Raw genomic sequence first — 25,561 nt, 5'->3', positions numbered from 1 at the left:
GGCCAGAGGGTCAGTGATCACTCCCAATAGGGTTAGAGGATCAGCACTTGGTCCCAATTGGGTCAGAGGGTCAGTGATCATTCCCAATGGGGCCAGAGGGTCAGTGATTTCTCCCAATGGGGCCAGAGGGTCAGTGATTTCTCCCAATGGGGCCAGAGGGTCAGTTATCACTCCCAATGAGGCCAGAGGGTCAGTGATCACTCCCAATGGGGCCAGAGGGTCAGTGATTTCTCCCAATGGGGCCAGAGGGTCATTGTTTGCTCCCAACAGGGCCAGAGAGTCAGAGATCAATCCCAATAGGGCTAAAAGATTAGCAATCACTCCCAATGAGACCAGAGGGTCAGTGATCACTCCCAATAGGGCCAGAGGGTCAGTGATCACTCCCAATTGGGTTAGAGGATCAGCAACTGGTCCCAATGGGGCCAGAGGGTCAGTGATTTCTCCAAACAGGGCCAGAGAGTCAGAGATCAATCCCAATAGGGCTAAAAGGTTAGCAATCACTCCCAATGAGACCAGAGGGCCAGCGATCACTCCCAATAGGGCCAGAGGGTTAGTGATCACTCCCAATTGGGTTAGAGGATCAGCAATTGGTCCCAATGGGGCCAGAGGGTCAGTGATTTCTCCCAATGGGGCCAGAGTGTTAGTGATCACTCCCAACGGGGTTAGAGGATCAGTGATCCCTCCCAATGGGGCCAGAGGGTCAGCGATCTCTCCCAATGGGGCCAGAGGGTCAGTGATCACTCCCAATAGGGCCAGAGGGTCAGTGATTTCTCCCAATGGGACCAGAGGGTCAGTGAATACTCCCAATAGGGTTAGAGGATCAGCAATTGGTCCCAATGAGGTCAGAGGGTCAGTGATCACTCCCAATGAGGCCAGAGGGTCAGTGATCACTCCCAATGGGGTCAGAGGGTCAGTGATCACTCCCAATGGATGCTACTGTTCAGATCAGGTGTGAGTTCTGAGTCATGGAAGGACTGCTCAATGTTCTGAGATTTATGTGATTTGACTATATTGGTCTCCTTCAGTTTCTCGGCATTTTCTTTCTTGTGGCCAATTGGTGGGTGGGTGATCTGCAAGATTTGTGTGGTGGGGCGGTTAGAGGTTTGTGATGCTTGCTGTCATTGTTCTTTTTTGTGAGTGAGGGTGTTTTGGTCATGGTTTTTTTCTGTGGAGGAGGCTCTGGGGATGAGTTGCTATTGTCGCTGTCTTTTTCTATGAGTGAGGGGGTCAGGAACTGTAACGTTGCTGTTTTTATTTGGGGGGGTTGAGGATTGTTATTGTAGCTGTTTCTTTTCTGCGGGAAGGGGCAGTGGATTGTTATTGTTGCTGTTCTTTTTCTTCAGGGTGGGGGTCAGAGATTCTGGCGTCTGTGAGTTTTGTCTCATTTTCTTTTCCTGCGTATTCCATGGCTATCTGGAGAAACAAATATCAGAGTTGTGATGTACATGCATACTTTAACAATAAAATTAACCTTAAACCTTGAACTTTGATCTATTGGAATAATACTCTTTCAGTGATGGATTATTATTCCTGTAGATAACAGGATGGTGACTAGTTCCAAATTTTCTTGCTTTATGTTGTATTACAGATGCCCCATATTCTGAAGCAGTTTCTGTCAATGCCAAGTAACCAATGATAAACACAAGAGATTCCAGAGTAGCATACGCAAATGCTGGAGGAACTCAGTAGGTCAGGCAGTATCTATGGAGAGGAATAAACAGTAGATATTTTGGACTCCGATCTTTCATCAGTAACCAATGAAATCTTATTGATCACTGCATCACATTTGTTCTGCAACAGGCTTTGGTTAACCTTTGTGCAGTTTAATTAAAAAAAAAATACAATGTAGAAGTTATCAGAGCATTATTTCAGATGTGAGCAGTGAAGTAGTCACTCAACCTGCTTTCTATTTATCATTTAGTTATTAAAGGCAGATTACTCAGTTTGAACAAGTTTACATAATCGAGCCAGCACCAGTACCGGAGAAGGAGAGAGCTGTTCTCTTGCAATGCGCTGCTGTTGGACTGTCTGAGAGCAGTGTCTTTGCAAATCACATTACAAGGGATGGAGATTTTTTTAGTTTCAAAAATGAGTTTCATATGTAAGAATTTATACAGGAAATTTTAAAAAGTGCATAACATTTATACAATGAGAATACTGTTCATACTAAACATTCATGGAGTTGTTGGTCGTACACATTTGTAGTGTTGGGACATTTTGTGTTCATAGCATCAATGCCACTCATTTACATAAACTTCAACAGCTTGAGAGGCTTGAAAGGGTTTGAAAGGTGACGTCGGAGCATCGGAGTTCAGAGATCAATTCCGATGTCACCTGTAAGGAGTCTGTTCATCCTCCCCATGGAATGCATGGGCTTTCCCTAGGTTACCTGCTTTCCTCCAACAGACCAAAGGCATACCGATTGGTCATTGTAAATTGTCCCATGATCAGGCGAGTGTTAAATCGAGGATTGTTGGTCAGTGCAGCTCGAAGGCCCAGAAAGGTCTGAAATATGAATTAATTAACAAGAGAATCCACAGAGAGAGAGAGAGAGAGAGAGAGAGAGAGAGAGAGAGAGAGAGGGAGAGAGAGAGAGGGAGACACACACACACACACACACACACACACACACACACACACACACACACACACACACACACACACACACACACACAGAAATAATTAAATAAATAAGTGTGGACAGTTTGGGTTAAAATTATAAAGAGCATGATAAGGAAGACGTGGATGGAAATAGTCTATTTATCTCCAAAATGTGAACTTTACATAGGTCAGAGCATAAATTGGAAAATATCAAAAGCATGTTTGACGGGAATTGTAATTATCATAGGAGTCTTTAATCTATATATTGAATGAATCAACACAGCTGACAGGAGTATCATTGGAGAAGGATCTGTGGAATGCATCTAGGATTGTTTTTCAGAGAAGTATATTGCAAAAACTTCCAGGAACAGGCTACTTTAAATATTGTCTTCTAAACTAAGGTTAGGGATCTTTTACTGAAATATTCCCATGGGGAGAACTGAGCATAGTCTGATGAGATTCTGGATACAGTTTGAGGATGAATCATTCGTCCATAACCAGTATCTTCTATTTAACTGGGGGTAATTATTTTATCATTGAGTGCATCTACATGCAACTCTGTCGTAGGAAAGCAGCATCCATCATCAGAGATTCCCACCACCCAATGTCACGGTCCAGTCCATGACGTCTGCATTCCGGTTCATGGTCCGGTCCATGGATTCTGCATTCCGGTGTTCCTGTTTTCCCTTGTTCTGTTGGGCGCCTTAATTGAGGCTGCTGATTCACATTTCGGGCCTGCAACATGAATAGCCAAGGGGTCCAGCTATTCCTTGGCTGGAGTGTCCCTGTCAGAAACCCACACCTAGAAGCTCGGCATCCGAAACTCACATCGAGAAGCTCGGCATCCGAAACTCACATCCAGAAGCTCGGCATCCGAAACTCACATCCAGAAGAGTGCCGGCCCTGTGTCCCGTGTCCAAGAAGGGTCCCGGCTCTGTGTTCTGTGTCCAAGGTTGAGTCCCGGCTCTGTGTCCAAGAAGGGTCTGAGTCTAGTCAAGTCTGAGCTGGAGCCTGAGTTCCCAGTCAAGTCAAGCCCGAGTTCTCAGTCAAGAGCCAAGTCAAGACCCAGGTACCTAGTCCCTGCCAAGACCCGAGTTCTCAGTCAAGTCCAGGTTTTCCAGGTTGTTATTTTACGTTCACGTCCGGGTTGATATTTTGTCCTCGTTCCTTGGCTTCCCTAGTATTCTTAATAAACGTAGTCCTGTTCATACTACTCAGTGTCTGTATCTTGCATTTGGGTCCGCTCCCAACGCCCCCTTGTGACACCCAGATCATGCTCATTTCTTGCTGCTGCCGTCAGCTAGAAGGCACAGGTGCCTCAGGACTCGCACCACCAAGTTCAAGAACAGTTTCTACCCCTCAACCATCAGGCTCTTGAATAAAAGGGGATAACTACACTCACTTCATCATTGAAATGTTCCCACAACCAATGATCTCAGTTTAAGGACTCTTTATCTCATTGTCTCATGTTCTTGTTATTTATTTATATTTGCATTTGCACAGTTTGTTGTCTCCTGCACTGTGGTTGATCTTTCATTGGTCCTGTTGTAGTTACTATTCTATAGATTTCCTGAGCATGCCCACAGGAAAATGAATCTCAGGGTGGCATATATGTACTTTGATAATGAATTTACTTTGAACTTTGAGTTGCTTAAGTGAAACAAGCAAGTCATGGAAATAGAGGAAGGTTGGCTGATATTAAAACAGCTGGCCTACAATGCTCAGCAAGGCATTATCCGAGGTCGGTGGTCAGCTAAGGAGCTAAAGGATAATGTTAAATTGAAAATACAAAATGGAAAGATCTAGGGGTATCTCAGAAGTCTGGGAAACCTTAAGGTTTGAGCAGCAGAAGATTAAAAATCTCAAAAGCAAAGAAATGGCAAGCAAAGAAATGGAAGGATTTTTCACTGTGAAAGACATTGCTAATATTCCAAGAATGTCAGATAAGCCTGTTTTAAATTACATCGTAGAACATACAAACACCGAGTTTAGAAAGTGGGGTACACTTTGGAAAGTTGTACGAGTTTAAGATGGCGCTGGTGAAACTCAGCACCTACTTGCTGCTGGCCAATGAAACAAAGAAACAATTAAATACTTTGTTAATCACACTTTTTCCAGTAACCGATCACTGCAAGCAATAGTACGTAACTTCCCTTTGGAACTGATAACAATTTGATGCGGCAGCCCAGAGGCAGGCCAATGGGCCCCTCGTTGGGAGACAGAAAAATCCAAAGGTTCGATCCATTTAAATGCTGTGCCAAGTTGGAAAGTTTGGGTACAGGCCAAATTAAGGTGGCAGGGACCAGGCCCCAGAGTGTATTGATGTGACAGAACCCAATGTTTGGATGACAATTTAAGCACTCAGTCAGATTGAAGAGGTCAGGGTGTCAGGACCTAAGACGAGGGACAGGCCAGTTCAGCTCACTGCTCCATGATATTTTCGCAGAACTATGGGTCTATGGCTAAAATCTCTTTCGTGATCTTCAGTTCCCAATGCTACTTGATTGATTTCAATTGTTTGTATGGTTTGTTATTTTCATTGCACATTGGGTGTTTAATGGTCATTTTTAAATGGGTTCTTTTGGGTTTCTTTATTTTGTATCTCAAGGTTGTATAATATATACAAACTTTGATAATAAATGTACTTTGAACTTTAAACTTTTGAACTTGAAAGAACAGTACTCTTAACAGTGTGGAAGAACAGAGGGATCTTGGGCTCCAAATTCATAGATCCCTCAAAGTTCCAGCACATGTTGATAGGCCTGTCAAGAAGGTGTGGTATGTTGACCTCATTGTTCAGGGTATTGAGTTCAAGAGCCACGAGATAACGTTGCAGTTCCATAAACTCTGATTTGACCATTCTTGAAGAATTGTGTTCATTTCTGAGTACCTCATTATAGGAACAATGTGGAAGCTTTAGAGTGGGTGCAGAGGAAATTTACCAGGATGCTTCCTGCATTAGAGAACGTCTTATGAGGAAAGACCATAAGATATAAGAGGAGAATTAGACCACTTGGCCCACCGAATCTGCTCAGCCATTTCATCATGGCTAATCCAATTTTCCTCTCAGCCCCAATATCCTGTCTTCACCCCATATCCATTCATGCCTTGACCAGTCAAGAAACTATCAACCTTTGCTTTAAATCTACATAAAGACTAGGCCTCCACAGCTGCCTGTGTCGATGAATTCCACAGATTCACCACTCACCAGTGAAAAAAAAATCCTCTTGATCTCCGTTCTAAAAAGGCACCCCTCTATTCTAAGGCTGTGTCCTCTGGTATTAGACTCTCCCACAGTAGGAAACATCCTCTCCACATCCAGCCTATCAAGGCCTTTCACCATTCAATAGGTTTCAATCAGGTCACCCTTCATTCTTCAGAATTTTAGTGAATACTGGCTCAGAGGCATCAAACACTCTTCATATAACAAGCTGTTCAATCCTGGAATCATTTTTGTGGATCTCCTTTGAACCCTCTCCAGTTTCAGCACCTCCGTTCTTAAGATAAGAAGCCCAATGCTGCTCACAATACTCCTAGTGAGGCCTCACCAGTGCTTCATAAAGGCTCAACATTACATCCTTGCTTTTACGAGGGGTGATTGATAAGTTTGTGGCCTAAGGTGGAAGGAGTCAATTTTTGAAAACCTAGCACATTTATTTTTCAACATAGTCCCCTCCTACATTTACACACTTAGTCCAGCGGTCGTGGAGCATAGGGATCTTGGACCTCCAGAAAGTGTCCACAGCATGATAAGTTTGTGGCCTAAGGTAGAAGGAGATGAGTTATACAGCTCTCATTACATGCACATGCAGTTTAACTCTTTGACTGATTATGCAGAAAGTTTGATGTTAATAACTCATCTCTTTCTACCTTAGGCCACAAACTTATCAATCACCCCTGATGAGTTATTAACTTCAAACTTTCTGCATAATCACTCAAAGAGTTGAACTGCATGTGCATGTGATGAGAGCTGTATAACTCATCTCCTTCTACCTATGGCCATGAACTTATCAATTACCCCTGCTGTGGACACTTTCTGGAGATCCAAGATCCATGTGCTCCATGACCACTGGACTAAGTGTGTAAGTGTAGGAGGGGACTATGCTGAAAAATAAATGTGCTAGGTTTTCTAAAATTGACTCCTTCTACCTTAGGCCACAAACTTATCAATCACTCCCCATATATTCTAGTCGTCTTGAAATAAATGCTAACATTGCATATGCCTTCCTCACCACAGACTCAACCTGCAAATTAAACTTTAGGAAATTCTGCACAAGGACTCCCAAGTCTATTTGCACCTCAGTTTTTCGTATTTTCTCTCCATTTAGAAAATAGTCAACCCTTTCAGTTCTTCTACCAAAGTGTATAACCATACACTTCTTGATGCTATATTCCATCTGCCACTTCTTTGCCCATTCTCCTAGTCTGTTTAAGCCCTTTTGTAGTCTCTCTACTTCCCTCAAAACTACCTGCCCCTCTACCTATCTTCATATTGTCTGCAAACTTGCAAGGAAGTCATCAATTCTACCACCCAAATCATTGACATATAACAAAACAGATTCAGTCCCAACACAGAGCCCCATGGAACACCACAGTCACTGACAGCCAACCAGAAAAGTCTCCCTTTATTCCGACCCTTTGCCTCCTGCCAATCAGCCACAGCTTTATCCATGCTAGAATCTATACTGTAATACTATGGGCTCATACATTGTTAAGCAGCCTCAAGTGTGGCATCTTGTCAAATGCCTTCTGAAAACTGAAGTACACAACATAAGGGCAAGACAAAGAGTGGCGGAGCTGTTGTGGTAGGGGATTCCATGGTAAGGGGAAAGAGAGGAGCTTCTGTGGCCGCAAATGGGACTCCCGTATGGTGTGTTGCCTCCCAGGTGCAAGGGGCAGCGATGTCTCGGAGAGGCTGCAGGGCATTCTGAAAGGGGAGGGTGAGCAACCAGCTGTCACGGTGCATGTAGGTACTAATGATATAGGAAGAAAGTGGGATGAGGTCCTACAAGCTGAATTTAGGGAGCTAGGAGATAAATTAAAGAGTAGGACCTCAAAGGTAATCATTTCAGGATTAATACCAGTGCCACGTGCTAGCCAGAGTTGGAATAGCAGGATAGCTAGAATGAATATGTGGCCTGAGCTGTGGTGCAGGAGGGAGCGTTTCAAATTCTTGGGGCATTGGAACCGCTTCTGGGGGAGGTGGGACCAGTACCGTTCGGACGGTCTACATCTGGGCAGGGCTGGGATCAATGTCCCAGGGAGATTGTTTGCTAGTGCTGTTGGGAGGTTTTAAACTAATATGGTGGGGGAGGGGAGCCCACACGGAAAATAAGAGGGAAGTGTTGTAGAGACCAAAGCTAGAGTTAGTGAAGAAAAAAGTAAGAGTAGAGTGCATAAAAGTAAAAAGCAAAAATCGCATAGGTCACTAGATTCTAAAAGGACAATGAGAATAAGAGCACTTTATCTAAATGCCCGTAGTATTAGAAACAAGGTTAGTGAACTTGTGGCACAGATCAGCACCAAGACATATGATTTAGTGGCCATTACAGAAACCTGGTTGCAAGGTGGAGATGTCTGGGAATTAAATATCCAAGGGTATCAGGTAATACGGAAAGGTAGGCAGGAAGGAAGAGAAGGTGGAGTGGCGCTCTTGATTAGGGACGAGATCGGGACGATTGTGAGAGACAATATAAGATCTACGGAGCAGAATGTTGAGTCCATCTGGGTAGAAATTAAGAATAGCAAAGGGAAAAAAAATCACTGGTGGGTGTTGTCTATAGGCCACCTAATAAAAATATTTCAGTTGCAGAGGCGATTAACCAAGAAATAACTGAGGCTTGTAAGAATGGAACGGCAGTTGTCATGGGGGATTTTAACTTCCACATAGATTAGGTGAACCAGGTTGGTCAAGGAAGTCTCAAGGAGGACTTCATAGAATGCATCTGTGATGGCTTTCTTGAGCAGCATGTTAGTGAACCTACAAAGGAAAATATTATCTTAGATCTAGTCCTGTGCAATGAGACAGGAAAGATTAATGATCTTGTAGTCAGGGATCCTCTTGGAAAGGGTAATCATAGTATGATTGAATTTCGCATTCAGATGGAAGATGAAATAGATCTAAATCTAGTGTATTATACTTGAACAAGGGAGACGACAACAGGATGAGGGAGGAGTTGGCTAGTGTGGATTGGGAGCACAGGCTATTTGGTAGGATAGTTGAGGAACAGTGGAATACTTTCAAAGAGATTTTTCACAGTGCTCAACAAAAGTATATTCCAGTCAAAAGTAAGGACAGTAAGTGTGGGGAGAGCCAGCCTTGGATAACTAAGGAAATAAAAGATAGTATCAAATTAAAAGCTGATGTGTACAAAGTCGCAAAGAGTAGTGGGAGACTGGAGGATTGGGAAAACTTTAAAAAGCAACAGAGAACAACTAAACAAGAAATAAGGAAAGGGAAGATAGAGTATAAAAGTAAATTAGCACAAAATATAAAAACAGATAGCAAAAGCTTTTATAAATATATAAAGCGGAAGCGGGTGGTTAAAGTCAACATAGGTCCCTTGGAAGACGAGAAGAGAAATTGATATTGGGTGATAAGGAAATGACTGCGGCATTGAACGACTATTTTGTGTCGGTCTTCACGGTGGAGGACACGTCTAATATGCCAAAGAAGGATGTTATGGACGAAATGGGAGGTGAGGACCTTGATAAAATCACTGTCACTGAAGAGATAGTGATGAGCAAACTAAAGGGCCTGAAGGTAGATGTCCCCTAGTACCGATGGGATGCATCCCAGGGTGCTGAGGGAATTGGCAGAGGTTATAGTAGTCATGTTGGTAATCATTTATCAAAACTCCCTAGACACTGGGCAGGTCCCGGCAGATTGCAAGACAGCAAATGCCACGCCACTTTTTTAAAAAGGATGTAGGCAAAAGACGGGCAACTATAGGCCAGTTACCTTAACATCTGTAGTCGGGAAAATCCTTGAAGCTCTCATTAAGGAAGAAACAGCGAAACATTTAGAAAGGAGTGGTTCCATTAGACAGATGCAGCATGAATTCAGAAATGGCAGGTCCTGTTTGACAAACTTACTGGAGTTCTTTGAGGACATAATGAGTGCAGTGGATAGAGGGGAACAGGTGGATGTCGTATAAATGGATTTCCAGAAGGTGTTCGATAAGGTGCTGCACAAGAGACTTATAAATAAGATACGGATGCATGCAGTCAGAGGGAGTGTATTGGCATGGATACTGGATTGGTTAACTGATAGAAGGCAGAGAGTTGGTATAAATGGGTGTTTCTCCGGTTGGCAGTCTATGGTGAGTGGGGTGCTGCAGGGGTCGGTGCTGGGCCCACAGCTGTTTAGCATTTCCATTGATGGTTTGGAAGAGTGGACTGAGTGTAGCATAGCAAAATTTGTTGATGACACTAAACTGAGTGGAAAAGCAAATTGTACAGAGGATGTGGAGAGTCTGCAGAGGGACATAGATAGTTTAAGTGAGTGGGCCAAGGTCTGGCAGATGGAATACAACATTGGTAAATGTGAGATCATCCACTTTGGAAGGAATAATAGAAGAGCAGATTATTATTTAAATGGTGAAAGATTGCAGCATGCTGTTGTGCACAGGGACTTGGGAGTGCTTGTTCATGATCCACAAAAAGTTGGCTTGCAGGTACAACAGGTTACTAACGGAATCTTGGCCTTCATTGCTAGAGGGATTGAATTCAAGAGCAGGGAGGTCATGCTGCAACTATACAGGGTACTGGTCCTATACAGGACGCACCTGGAGTACTGTGTGCAGTTCTGGTCTCCATACTTGAGGAAGGATATACTGGCTTTGGAGGCAGTGCAGAGATGGTTCACCAGGTTGATTCCAGGGATGAAGGGGTTAACCTGTGAGGAGCGATTGAGTCACCTGGGACTATACTGTCTGGAGTTCAGAAGATTGAGAAGGGATCTTATGGAAATATACAACATTTTGAAAGGGATATATAACATAGAAGTAGGAAAGATGTTTCCATCGGTAGGTTAGACTAGAACTAAGGGACATTGGCTCAAGATTCAGGGGAGAAGATTTAGGGTGGAGATGAGGAGAAACTGTTTTTCCCTGAGAGTGGTGAATCTGTGGAATTCTCTGCTCAGGGAAGCAGTTGAGGCTTCTTCAATAAATATATTTAAGAAACAGTTATACAGGTTCTTACATAGTAGGGGAATTAAGGGTTATGGGGAAAAAGCAGGAAGATGGAGCTGAGTTTACGGACAGATCAGCCATGATCTTATTGAATGGCGAGGCAGGCTTGATGGGCTGGATGGCTTACTCCTGCTCCTATATCTTGTGTTCTTGTGTGTAACATCAATCAATTCTCCTTTGTCTATCCTGCTTATTATTTCTTAATTGAATTCCAACAGATTTGTCAAAGAAGATTTTCTCTTGAGGAAACCATGCTGACTTTGGCCTATTTTATCATGTGCCACCAAGTACCCTGAGACTTCATCCTTAATAATCAACTCCAACATCTTCCCAACCATTGAGGTCAGACCAACTGACCTAAAGTTTCCTTTAGAAACATAGAAAACATGCAGCCCAATACAGGCCCTTCAGTCCACAAAGCTGTGCCGAACACGTCCCTACCTTAGAACTACCTAGGCTTTACCCATAGCTCTCTATTTTTCTAAGCTCCATGTACCCATCCAGGAGTCTCTTAAAAGACCCTATCGTTTCCACCTACACCACCACCACCAGCAGCCCATTCCATGCACTCACCACTCTCTGTGTTAAGAAACTTACCCCTGACATCTCCTCTGTACATGCTTCCAAGTACCTTAAAACTATGTCCTCTCATGCTAGCCATTTCAGCACTGGGAAAAGCCTCTGGCTATCCATGCAATCAATGCCTCTCATTATCTTGTACACCTCTATCAAGTCACCTCTCATCCTCCGTCGCTCCAAGCAGAAAAGGCTGAGTTCACTCAACCTATTCTCATAAGGCATGCTCCCCAATCCAGGCAACATCCTTGTAAATCTCCTCTGCACCATTTCTATGGTTTCCACGTCCTTCCTATAGTGAGCCAAGAATTGAGCACAGTACTCCAAGTGGGGTCTGACCAGGATCCTATATAGCTGCAACATTACCGCTCAGCTCTTAAACTCAACCCCACGATTGATGAAGGCTAATGCACCATATGACTTCTTAACCACAGATTCAACCTGCGTAGCAGCTTTGAGTATCCTATGGACTTGGACCCCAAGATCCCTCTGATCTTCAAAACTGCCAGAAGTCTTACCATTAATGCTATATTCTGCCATCATATTTGACCTACCAAAATGAACCATTTATCTAGGTTGAACGCATTCTGCCACCTATCTGCCCAATTTTACATCCTATCAATATCCCGTTATAACCTCTGACAGCCCTCCACACTATCCACAACACCCCCAACCTTTGTGTCATCATCTTTCTTCTGCCTCTCTCCTTTCCTGAAGAGTGGACTGACACTTGCAATCTTACAGTCTTCTAGAATCATTCCAGAATCTAGTGATTCTTGTAAGATCATTACTAATGCCTCCACAATCTCTTCAGGCACCTCTTTCATCTGATCCAGGTGACTTATCTGCCTTCAGACCTTTCAGTTTCCCAAGAACCTTCTCTCTAGTAATGGTAACTTCATACACTTCATGAACCCTAACACCTGGAAATTTCACCATACTGCTAAGGTTTTCCACAGTGAAGACTGGTGCAAAATACTTATTCAGTTCACCTGCCATTTTCTTTTTTTCTTTTTTTTCCCCTTTTTTATGTAATTTATTTTTTTATTGAAGTTCATCATCAAACAACCATTTCCATAAGATGTATTTCAGACATTGTATCATATAATCATAGAAATCACAAATCTCCACAAAGTACTTATCTGAGGTATACACTTATAGAAAAGAGTGGAAAGAAAAAACAAGCAAAAGGAAAGAACTATGTACAATTAGGGAGTGATTTTTTTTTTACAACAGATTCATTGATTTGTGAGAACAAAATCAGGCCTATGAGGCATTATGTAGTTAAACCATTTTTCCCAGTATGAATCAAATTGTTCCAGCTTATTATTAACAGATGCTGTTATCTTTTCCATTTTGTAAATGTCCATTGTAATTTCCATCCATGTATTTACAGTTGGGCTCTCCTGTGATAACCATTTCCTAGTAAGTCTTTTTACCAGCCCCCAACAGTATATTCATTAAATAGTTATCTCTTTTCAACCATTCTTGAGGTATATATCCAAAATATATGCTCTTACTCTCTAAGGGTATTTCACATTTGATGATGTTTTGTAGGGCATTGTGTATCCCCCTCTAATAGTTTTTGTTAACAGGGCAGTCCCAAAAAATACAATAATGATTTGCATTTTGATTGCCACAATTTCTCCAGCAAACAGGGAGGTTACTATCATAATGGGATTTCTGAGAGGGTGTAATAAAATATCTTATCAAGTTTTTTCCATCCAAACTCCCTCCATTTCTGTGAACTGGTACACTTCCATTGATACCTCCATATTGTTGAACTGGTACTTGTCCCTTATTACTACCTCTCCAGCAACATTTTCCAGTGGTCTGATATCCACTCTCACATCTCTTTTATACTTTATGTATCTGAAGAAACTTTTGGTATCCTCTTTAATATTTTTGGCTAGCTTACTTTCATAGTCCATCTTAAAATGACTTTTTTTAGTTGCCTTCTGTTGGCATTTGAATGCTTCCCAATCCCCTAACTTCCCAATAATCTTGCCTCTATTATATGCACTCTCTTTGGCTTTTATGTTGGCTTTGCTTTTTCTTGTTAGCCATGTTGTGTCATTTTGCCTTTGCAGTACTTAATGCTTTTTGGGATGTATATATCCTGTGCCTTCCTAATTGTTTCCATAAATACCAGCCATTGCTGCTCTGCCATCATCCCTGCCAGTGTTCTTTTCAAATCAATTCTGGCCAACGTCTCCTTGGAGCGATGAAGGATGAGAGGTGATCTGATAGAGGTGTACAAGATGATGAGAGGCATTGATCGCGTGGATAGTCAGAGGCTTTTTTCTAGGGCTGAAATGATTAACATGAGAGGGCACAGTTTTAAACTGCTTAGAAGTAGGTACAGAGGAAATGTCAGAGGTAAGTTTTTTTATGCAGAGAGTGGTGAGTGCGTGGAATAGGCTGCCAGTGACGATGGTGGAGGCGGATACCAAAGGGACTTTTAAGAGACTCTTGGATAGGTACATGGAGTTTAGTAAAATAGAGGGCTATGGTAACCATAGGTAATTTCTAAAGTAAGAACGTGTTCTGTAAGTACATGTAAGGGCCTGTACTGTGCTGTAGGTTTTCTATGTTCTATGTTCCATGTTCCAACTCCTCTCTCATGCCTCTGAAATTTCATTTACTCTGCTGTAAAATTGATACATCTGACTTTAGCTTCTCTTTCTCAAATTTCACAGTGAATTTGATCAGATTATGATCACTTGCCCTTAAGGGTTCTTTTACCTTAAGCTCGCTCATTAATTATGGTTCATTGCCCAACACCCAATCTAGAATAGCTGATCTCCTAGTGAGCTCAACCAAGATCTGCTCTAAAAAGTCGTCTCCTCGGCACTCTGTCCACAATGATTCAACACCTTCTGACCCCTATATCAACTTTTTCGAATGATTTAATTTCATTTTTACCAATAGAGCCATGCCACACCCTATGCCTTCCTGCCTGACCTTTCAATACAACATGTATCCTTGGACATTAAACTCCCAGCTAAAATCTTCTTTCAGCCATGACTCAGTGATGCCTATAACATCATACTTGCCAACCTGTAAATGCATCAAGTTCATCGACCTTATTCCGTATACTTGTGTATTCCAGTATAACACTTTTAGTCCTGTCTTCTCCTTTTTCAGTTTTGTCCACCTTATGTTGCAACTCATCCTGTTGACTGCAATTTTGCCCTCTCTTCAGCCTCTCCTTGCTAGAAGTCTTACTGCACATTGCCTCTGTTTGCAAACCAACTACCTCATCTTTAGCACTATCTGTCTGATTCCCATCTCCCTGTTAAATTAGTTTAAATCCACCTGAACAGCTATAGCCAACCTCCCCACAAGGATATTGGACCCCCTTGAGTTCAGGTGTAACTCATCCCTTTTGTACCAGTCATACCTTCCCTAGAAGAGATCCCAATGATCCATAAATCTGAACCCCTTAGCCACACATCCACCTGCCAAATCATCCTTTTCTTGCTGTCCTGACATGTCGTACAGGCAGCAATCCAGGGATCACTACTCTGGAGGTCTTGTTTTTCAGCTTTCTACCTAAAATCTCTCTTCAGGAACTCCTCACCTTGTCTACCTACATCATTGGTGCCAATATGTACCAAGAGTTCTGGCTGCTTACCCTCGCCCATGAGAATGCCATGGACACAATCTGAGACATCCCTGATCCTGGCACCAGGGAGGCAAAATGCCATCTGGGTGACTCTATCCTTGTCACCAGGTTTGGATATGGCCCAATTGCAGAGAGAGAGACACTGAAGCAGATCCATAGTTCACAGACTTTAATGTGAGCAATGTTAAAGAGAAAAGAAAACAATAAATGCTAGGCCAAAAAGGAGCCGTTAACTAAAACGCTCAAATGGGAAATGAAGCCTGCATTGCATCTGAAAAGAACAGCTGAGAATAAAACAAATACCGCTAGTCTTCCGAGTCAGTTGACTCGACAGTCCAATTTCTCAGGCAAGGCGTAATGCAGGCAGCGAAGCATTGCTATGTCCAAGTCTCTACAAGCACTACAACAAGAAGTATGGAGTTAATTACTATCACAATGAAATAATTAGCTGACACGTTCATATTCACAAGCACAATTGCCGTATCTACTACAATACCGAATCCGTGGTTGCGAAAATCTTGCCTCGGAGGGGCTGGTCGGAGGCTCGAAGTTTTTGAACGGACTCAGAGTCTGCTGTCGTCGGGTGCTTCCGAGGCATTGTCAGTGCCTGGAAGTTTATGGCAGGGAGAGTTCTCCCATTTGCTGCCTGATATCAGGACGATTGGAGTCGATCGAGACTTGAGACTTTTAAACCGCGTCCATGGTCTGCATTTATCGAATTATGGTATTGCTTTGCACTGCCCTAACTATATGCTATATTTATGTGGTTTTGTCAGTGTGTGTCTTGGTTTGTCCTTATTTTTATTTTGTGATATCACGCTGGAGGAACAATGTATGATTTCTTAATGCATGCATGCATTTCTAAATGACAATAAACGAGGACTGAGTGTCCTCATAATCTAATCTAAAACCTCATCTCTGTTGCTCTGAATAAGAAATCTTATATCAACACTGCAGTCCTCTTCACCCCTCTGCTCCTCTGAGCCACAGCACCTGACTTGGTGACAGAGACCCAGTCACTGTGGCTCCCCCCAGGAGATCGTTCCCCTCAATAGTATCTAAAGTTATATACTTACTACTGAAGGGAATGACCAGAGGTGTTCTCTGCATTGGCTGTGCATTTCCCCACTTTCTCCTTAAAGTCACCCAATTACCTGTCTCCTGCACTCCACTGTAATACTGACACATCTGACTTTAGCTTCTCCTTCTCAATTTTCAGGGTGAATTCGATCATATTATAATCACTTTACCTTAAGTTCTCTGGTCAATTCTGGTTCATTGCACAACACCAAATCCAGAACAGCTGAAACCCTAGTGGGCTCAACCACGAGCTGCTCTAAAAGCCAACTCACAGGCATTCTCAAGCTCCCCCTCTTGGAATGCAGCATCAATCTGATTTTTCCAGTCTACCTGTATATTGAAATCGCCCATGACTATTGTGACATTGCCCTTTTGGCATGTATACCATTGTAATTTGTAGACCACGTCCTTACTACCATTTGGGGTTCTGTATACAACTCCCATTATGGTCTTTTTACCATTATCTTTAGCTCGATCCACAATGATACCTTTTGACTCTATGTCACATCTTACTAACGATTTGATTTCATTTTTTTAGCAACAGAACATCACCACCGCTTCTGCCTGTCCTTTCAATACAATGTGTATTCTTGGATATTAAGCTCCCAGCTATAATCTTCTTTCAGCCATGATTCAGAGATGCTTACAACATCATACATGTCAATCTTCAACTGTGCTACAAGTTCATCTACCTTATTCTATATACTGTGCGCATTCAAATATAACACCATTCAGTCCTGTATTCACCCTTTTCATTTTTGTCCACCTTTCACATTGCAATTCGTCTTGTTGAATGCAATTTTGCCCTAACAACAGCCTGTCTTTACTACACATTGCCTGTTTGCAAACCAGCTACCTCATATCCATCTGCCTTTCCTATGATACTTCTTGTATTGAAATATCTGCAGCTTTGAACACTAGTCAGACAATGCTCAATCTTTTGATTCCTAACTTTTTCCGAGGGCTTACCAATATCTGCTTCCACAACCTCTCCACTAACTGTTTTGGCATTCTAGTTCCCTGCCCCGTACAACTCTGGTTTAAACCCATTAACAAACTTTCATGTGAGGACAATTATCTGGAAAAGTATATTGTGCTAAGGAAGGATCTCCAATGGTGACAAGGAGGCATATAGAAGTAGGACAGCTAGTTAAGTGGAATTATAACAAGTACCTTGCACTGAGTGTCAGCAAAAGCAAAGAACTATGGATGTGAGGAAAGGGAAGTCAGGCATACACATTCCATTTGTCATTTAAGGGTTGGTGGTGAAAAGAGTGAGGAGGTTCATGCTCCTAGGTGTGACCATCTCAGAAGATCTGTCTGGAGCCCACCACGCAGTTACAATCATAAAGAAGGTGCTGCAGTGTCTCTGTTTTCTTGAAGTTTGAGGAGATTTGGCAAGTCATCAAAGACTCTGTAAATCTTTTGCAGATGTGAGATGGAAAGCATTCTGAGTAATTGCATCAAGGCTTGGTATGGAAACTAATACTTAAGAGTACAAGGAGCTACCAAGAGTGGTGGACTCAGCCATTTCCACCGTGGGTACGGCTCTCCTCACTACTGAGCACATTTAATGCCTCAGGAAGACGATATCCATCACTGAGCACTCCCACCATCTGGGCTTTTCAGTCTTCTCAATGCTGCCATCAAGCAGGAATTAGAGGCTGAACACCCACGGCTCATGGTTCAACAACACCATCTTCCCATCGCAATCAGGTTCTTCCACCAACCTGAAAAACCTGAACACCACCTCGGATTATAGTTGCTTCATTCAACTTGCACTAATGTTGTTATGTTTATTTCAACTTATTTTGTTGTACAACACCTATCTCCCCCGGCCCCACACGTACATCCCCTATCCCTAATCCTAACCTCCGAGGGCCCGCACACCCCGGCTAAACTGGACGGCACCCCAACTAACCCTGGTCACATCAGCACAAACACGCTGACTTAACACCAGGTCCCATCCTCCATTCTCTCCCCATGGGAAGGCCTGCATCTCCATCTCCCAACCCTACACCCTAAACCTAACACCAACACCCCTCCTACACACCCCCATAAACTCTAACCCACACCTCAGCACTCATTCCCTACAATCTAATGTCACCCCCCACATCACGTCACCTTAGTGTATTCATAACCATAAACCTTAAAATATGTGTAAGGAGGAGGAAGACCCCAGTGAAGGCAAGTGCTGGACCTGGCTAGTGAAGGTGGGGCCAGAGCAAGTTGGCAGGGTGATGAGTGACGAGATCAAGGACAGAGGATAATCACAATTATTCCTATTTTAACTTACCGGTATGTTTGTCATGTTTCTAATGTACTGTACTACTGCTTTAAAAAGTTAATTTTCCTGGCTTTTATACCTTGGGTATACTCTGCACACATATAACAATAAGCAAACTTGAACTTAAGCTTATACTGCAGTTCTGCAAATGGGATTTAAATGGATTGAATAAATGGGCAAAAGACTGGCAAAGGACGCTTGATGCAGGAAATGTCCATCTGAATGATCAATCTAGAAGAAGGATGTTGTCCTGAAAATTTGACTGTCCATTTGAGTCCCTCCAATGCTTTTTATGTTGTTCAACATTCCAGCATCTGCAGTCTCTTTTTTTTTTATTGCACATTATGCCACTGGCACTTCAGACAGTAATGACAGTCCTCCAGCTTCATTGCTCTTTCCATAACAATTTTTTTGACCACCCAGGGTTGTTAGACCTGAGCTGAACCCCTGAACCTGGAGGACTGGTGCACTACTCTTAGACTGGCCTCTACCCTTTGGCCTGTTTAGCATGGGCGATCCTACCAAGAATCAAGGCACAAGGCCCTGATTCCAGCCAACATAGCTCTCCAGGTAATTGAACTACGCGACTTTAACCCCTACGACAAGGTTGTGGTTCTCTTGGAGGCTCTGCAGTCTCTTGTGTCTCCATTAATGTGGAGAAGCATGAGGTCATAAGAAATCAAAAGACAGATTATTATCCAGATACAGACAAGTGCAAACGAATAAAGTACAGAGAGGTCGAGATGTTCTAGTGTAGGAATCACAAAAAGTGAGCATGCAGGTTCAAAAGACAGTTAAGAGGACAAATGACATTTTGATCTTCGTTGCAAAGGGGAGGGAATTTAAAAATAGGGAAGCTTTGTTGCTCTGTTCCAATTGTACAGTGTGATGCTTAGTCCTCATATGCAATGCCACAAGAAGTTTTGGTCCTGTCACTTAAATGATGTGGTTACATTCAAAGCAAGGAGATTAACAAGACTAATTCCAGGGGCAGACATCTCAACTACCAAGAGAGAGTAAATAGGTTGGGCTTCGATCTTTTGGAGTTGAGAAAAACAAGGGGTAATCTTATTCAAACATATAAATTCCAAAGTGAACTTGGCAGCAGAGCCATTGAATGCTTTCACTGGACAGACGGGCTTGAACAAGTGGACAGTCATTTAAAATAGGGTTATTTGGAAACTTCTTCTTGCAGAACTTGGTGAATCTGGAATCCCCTGACCTAGTGAGTGGTGGAAGCTGGATCATTGAAAGTATTTAAAGCAGAGGTGAATAATGTTTCATAGATCTGGCAAGGGAGGATCATGAACAAGTGGCATGGAAGAGGAACTGAGATCAACATAGATCAGCCATGGTCATATAAATAGGAGGAAGCTTCAAGGCCAGGTGGCCTATTTTCTTGTGTTCGTGAGTACATAATCTATTTTCTTTTTAATGTCAAAACCTGCATAATAGTAAAAGGCTTGCACAGATGTTCTATCTGAAAGAAATGAGGACATCTATCACCACAAGAGATAACCTGATTTAGCAGTATAACTAAACATGATCCTGATCTGTATAGCTTAGTATTAAATGGATGAAACTTATAGGCTGTATATGAGGTTTCTGGCAAGTAAAAGGATTGAGAATTAGAATTTATAAGTGGTTGTGAAATCACAATCGAAAGAAAACTTGAGGTCAGCTTGAAGAATAGAAAAATTCACATTTTGTGTCATATTAACTTTGACATTTGAACAATAAATTAATTAAACCCTGAGAACAGATTTCATTTAGAGTTGAATGTCACTCTGAACTCATTAATATTCTGCTTCATTCTGTAATTGATATTTATAGGTCACATGAACTTCAACTTACTAACTCTGGAGGAATATCTTGTAAAAGAAAATATAGTCTGGAGATACTGCCTAACTGTCTGAGAATGAGATGCTTTATTGCACCACATTTTGACTCCGTTTCTCATGGGCAATCTGTGACAGGATCGCTTTTGCTACTGTGTGTGGCTCATCTGTATACTACTATAACTCTCATGATCTGTCTGTCTGTTTGTGATCTCCAATTAGCGCAAACAGTGCATTACGGCGGCACTATTTTCAGCTAAATCAACTTAAGATGCGCTAACTTACAGAATGCAGGCAAAGTCAGGGTTATATATTTGTATAAAATTGTTCACTCGCCAAAATGAACTGCCCTGTTTTTCACCCAAGAGCCGATCCGCCATCATGGAAATGGGGACGCGACGCCACGACGCATGCGCACAGCCAGTCTCAGCATCGACACCAACCGGAGCAAAAGGGCAGCTCTGTTTCAAGCGGTGAGATTCTGCTAATCACCTTAACCATCAGCATCTGCAGAATTGGGACAGATCTAACTGCCATGCATCAATAAGAGATAAATAAATCTTATTGCAATGACGTTCTTCAAGACACCCATAAAACCCTTTGCTGCAGTCAAAGGACAGTGGTCACATCCATTTAGGAGAGCGCCAACCACATCATCAAGAACAATCAGCATCTTGGAGGTTTTGGTGTTACTGCTTCGTGTCTGAGTACAGTGAAAGGTTTCAACGGGACATTCAATCACGTAGAAACAGTATCAGGGCAGTTAGAATCCATTGATGATGCATAATTATTGTTAGACATGTAAGCAAAAAAACTCGCACACTGAGTACAAACAAAAATGATCAACAAAACATTTTTAGCTTAGTTGAACTAATACAAAGTGTCAGCACCTTTGTGCAATTAAACACATTCAATGAAAGTTAATTTCTTGTTTCTCTTAATTCCTATGTGATGCAAGTAGTCTAAAATTATATTTGTGTTCAGCTTCAAGCCAACTATCATAAATGAAAAAAATCGGAGGGGGCAGCATTTTAAAAAATTGACTTTAGAGTTGTAGGATAGAAATGGGTCCATGATTGAAAAGCAGATTGCAGTCTGAAGCTAGGGACGAAACATGGGAAAACTGAACAAATTTTCCAAAAGATTAAACTGGGAAATGCTCAACTTCTCCAAATATATCACGTGATAACCCATCAACACCACCCACTCCCACCAATGGAAAGGGACTGCATCTGCATTTAGTCCGTCTCTCCCGACATGCATTGTGGGAACTGTAGTTCATATGGTTGAGTTGAAACCCGGGTTAGATGGTAAGTAGGGACGGCTGATAGCGGTTCTACAGAGAGAGGGGGAGTTGGGGTGAGCTGTCAGCCGAGTCTCTGATCCGTCAGAGGAAAGCTAGAAATGTTGCCATCAGAAGTGTCCATTGTTAAGCCAGGAGGAGCTATATTTGCCTTGCTACGTGACTTTCTTCTTTAATAAACTGAGTTGTTCATCTTCAATTTCCAAAGCAAAGCAATATCATTAGCATTCTTGAAAATTTAATGTTCATTCTGGTCACATCAGACTGCACTACCCTTCTCTCAAAGGGTGTCCCAGCAGGTCACCCCGTTGTCTAGTTTAAATTAATTCCAGAAACTATGTAATCTTCATTCTGACTGCGATCTCAAGGGTAATTTTCTAGAAATGTAAATCGATGTTAAATGTGATTTAAAACAGCTTTAACAATGAGGAAATGAAGCTTTACAGCCAATGGACAATTACAACAGAAAATATGAAAATAATTTTGAGTTAGTACAGCACTCATCATAGTGTATGTTAATAAATTGTTACCAGGTTATATATTTTAATTTAGGCTAGCGGTGTGGGTGTTAGCAATATCTCTGCTGGGACCAAAGGGTTAACATGCAACAATTGGTAGGCTTTATTGGAGAGAGGTTCAATCAGCATGTAAATTGTGCTCTAGTAACTAGAGTTGTATAATGACTTCAGAAAATGTACTTTTCCACTGGCACCTTCTTCCTTCAATTTTCAATGTTTGCCAAAAGGCTCATGAATAGGCTCATGTTTGCCAAAAGGCAAATGGATGGTTGAAGCTTTGACTGATACCTTAAGACAAAGGTACTAAGTTGGTGACTTACCTCAGTTTTTTTCTGAGCTTCCTGACGTGATAAAAGTCAGTCAGCAGCCAAATTGATTCAGTCCAGTTGATTCCGTGAAGAAGATGAATGCAATATATGGAGCAAAGGCTTTGAATGTCAACAAACTGCCAAGTGCACTGTTAAAGACTGGTGATTGAGAACCAACCAAGTCACAGAATTGGCTGTCCCAGCACAGATACATGTTTTAATACTGTCAAATCATGTTTTAATTCCCATCTATAACTTGGGCCCTAACTCTTGTTTTTGTCTCTCCTATCTGTTCTGGCCAAGAACACCATACCCAGAACAGTACAATCTAATCAACACTCCTTGACATTCAATGTCATTGCTATCACCAAATCTCTATCAGCAACAAACCCGCCCCCCAGGTTCCTCATCGACCAAAAATGTAATTAGACTAGCTATATAAATAAACTCTCTGCAAGAATGTGCCAGGTATTCTGGAGGGATTACCTCATCTCTTATTTCCGTTAGCCCTTAGCCCTCACAACATGCAGGAGTCCTAAATCAGGAGTGCAACAGAATGCTCTCCACTTCTTGTAGGACCACTAAGTACAGCATCTACCAAGAAACAACGAAGCAAAGCACCCCATGACTGCCACTTCATTCATGTCCTTAAGCAATCACACCTTTTTTGTAATTTATTTTTTATTGAAGTTCATCATCAAACAAACATTTCCATAAGATGTATTTCGGACATTGTACACATATATCATATAATCATATATACCACAAATCTCCACAAAGTATTTATCTGGGGTATACACTCATAGAAAAGAGCGGAAAGAAAAAAACAAGCAAAAGGAAAAAACTATGTACAAGTAAGGAGTGATCTTTTTTAACAACATATTCATTGATTTGTGAGAATAAAATCAGGCCTATGAGGCATTATGTAGTTAAACCATTTTTCCCAGTATGAATCAAATTGTTCCAGCTTATGATTAACAGATGCTGTTATCTTCTCCATTTTGTAAATGTCCATTGTAATTTCCATCCATGCATTTGAAGTTGGGCTCTCCTGCGATAACCATTTCCTAGTAAGAGTCTTTTTACCAGCCACCAACAGTACATTCATTAAATATTTATCTCTTTTCAACCATTCTTGAGGTATATATCCAAAATATATGGTCTTACTCTCTAAGGGTATTTCACATTTAAAGATGTCTTGTAGGGCATTGTGTATCCCCCTCCAATAGTTTTTGATAACAGGGCAGTCCCAAAAAATATGATATGCATTTTGATTTCCACAATTTCTCCATCAAACAGGGAAGTTACTATCATAATGGGATTTCTGAGAGGGTGTAATTGATGCACCATCAATAACTCTCGGAGACGTGAGGTGAGATATAGGCTTTATTGGCTGGAAGAAAGAACAAGCAGCAATTGACCACCACACAACATCCTGGAGACTGAGGTCGGGGCTGTGCCTCCAATCGCCTTTATACCGGGGTCCGTGGGAGGAGCCACAGGAGCAGTCAGCGGGGGGGGCATGTCCAGACAGGTATATGTAGTTCACCACAGTAATAAAATAGCTTATCAAGTTTTCTATCACCATAGATGTGCTGTGGACCAAATGAAAGAGATAATGTAGTAAAGAATTCTTTAGCAGAATCACATCATCAAGTTCGCCGATGACACGACCGTGGTGGGTCTCATCAGCAAGAACGACGAGTCAGCATACAGAGAGGAGGGGCAGCGGCTAACACAGTGGCGCAGAGCCAACAACCTGTCTCTGAATGTGAACAAAACAAAAGAGATGGTTGAACCCTGTGCAGGGTCAACCCACAGAAGGCTGCTGGACCAGACAACATTCCTGGTAGAGTGCTCAGAGGATGTGCAGACCGGCTAGCAGATGTTCTCACTGACATCTTCAACATCTCCCTGAGCAGCACCACCATTCCAACGTGCTTCAAGGCCGCCACCATCGTCCCCGTGCCGAAGAAGTCTTCAGTGTCCTGCCTAAATGACTACCGTCCCGTCGCACTCACATCCATCATCATGAAGTGTTTCAAGAGGCTCATCATGAGGCATATCAAGACCCTGCTGCCCCCCTCACTGGACCCCCTGCAGTTTGTGTACCGTCCCAACCGCTCAACAGATGACGCCATTGCCATCACCCTCCACCTAGACAAAAAAGACACATTTGTTCGGATGCTGTTCATAGACTTCAGTTCAGCATTCAACACAATCATCCCTCAGAAACTGATTGGAAAGCTGAGCCTACTGGGCCTGAACACGTCCCTCTGCAGCTGGATCCTAGACTTCCTGACTGGGAGACCTCAGTCAGTCCAGATGGGGAGCAGCATCTCCAACACCATCACACTGAGCACGGGGGCTCCCCAGGGTTGAGTGCTCAGTCCACTGCTGTTCACTCTGCTGACCCATGACTGTGCTGCAACACACAGCTTGAACCATATCATCAAGTTCGCCGATGACACGACCGTGGTGGGTCTCATCAGCAAGAACGACGAGTCAGCATACAGAGAGGAGGTGCAGCAGCTAACGGACTGGTGCAGAGCCAACAACCTGTCTCTGAATGTGAACAACACAAAAGTGATGGTTGTTGACTTCAGGAGGGCACGGAGCGCCCACTCCCCACTTAACATTGACAGCTCCTCCATTGAGTTCGTTAAGAACACCAAATTTTTTCGTGTTCACCTGGCGGAGAATCTCACTCGGTCCCTCAACACCAGTTCCATAGCAAAGAAAGCCCAGCAGCGTCTCTACTTTCTGCGAAGGCTGAGAAAAGTCCATCTCCCACCCCCCCCCCCCCCATTCTCACCACATTCTACAGGGGTTGTATTGAAAGCATCCTGAGCAGCTGCATCACTGCCTGGTTCGGAAATTGCACCATCTCAGATCACAAGATCCTGCAGCGGATAGTGAGGTCAGCTGAGAAGATCATTGGGGTCTCTCTTCCCACTATTACAGACATTTACACCATACACTGCACCCGCAAAGCTAACAGTATTGTGAAGGACCCCACGCACCCCTCATACAAACTCTTCTCCCTCCTGCCATCTGGGAAAAGGCACCGAAGCATTTGGGCTCTCACAACCAGACTATGTAACAGTTTCTTCCCCCAAGCCATCAGACTCCTCAATACTCAGAATCTAGACTAACATCTACATCATTTATTATTATATTGTAATTTGTCCTCTATTGTGCCTATTGTCTTGTTTATTGCCCTGCAC

At 42.6% G+C, this 25,561-nt stretch overlaps 1 long non-coding RNA gene across 2 annotated transcripts in view; it reads left to right on the top strand.

Annotated features, from left to right (window-relative positions):
- Positions 1-25,561, top strand: part of LOC140714569 (uncharacterized) — a 98,389-nt gene that overhangs the window by 51,566 nt on the left and 21,262 nt on the right. The window contains exons 3-4 of one of the 2 annotated variants that reach the window (XR_012095916.1): positions 19,563-19,774; positions 20,572-21,623. This is a non-coding gene — a long non-coding RNA (uncharacterized lncRNA). Of the gene's footprint in view, positions 1-19,562; positions 19,775-20,571; positions 21,624-25,561 lie in introns of those variants that run through there. The other variant, XR_012095915.1, reaches the window with a different exon arrangement.

The sequence above is a fragment of the Hemitrygon akajei genome, chromosome 22 (assembly GCF_048418815.1).
Source record: "Hemitrygon akajei chromosome 22, sHemAka1.3, whole genome shotgun sequence".
NCBI lineage: Eukaryota > Metazoa > Chordata > Chondrichthyes > Myliobatiformes > Dasyatidae > Hemitrygon > Hemitrygon akajei.
Note: the sequence above shows the minus strand (reverse complement) of the source record. Positions and strands in the feature narration are given on the sequence as shown.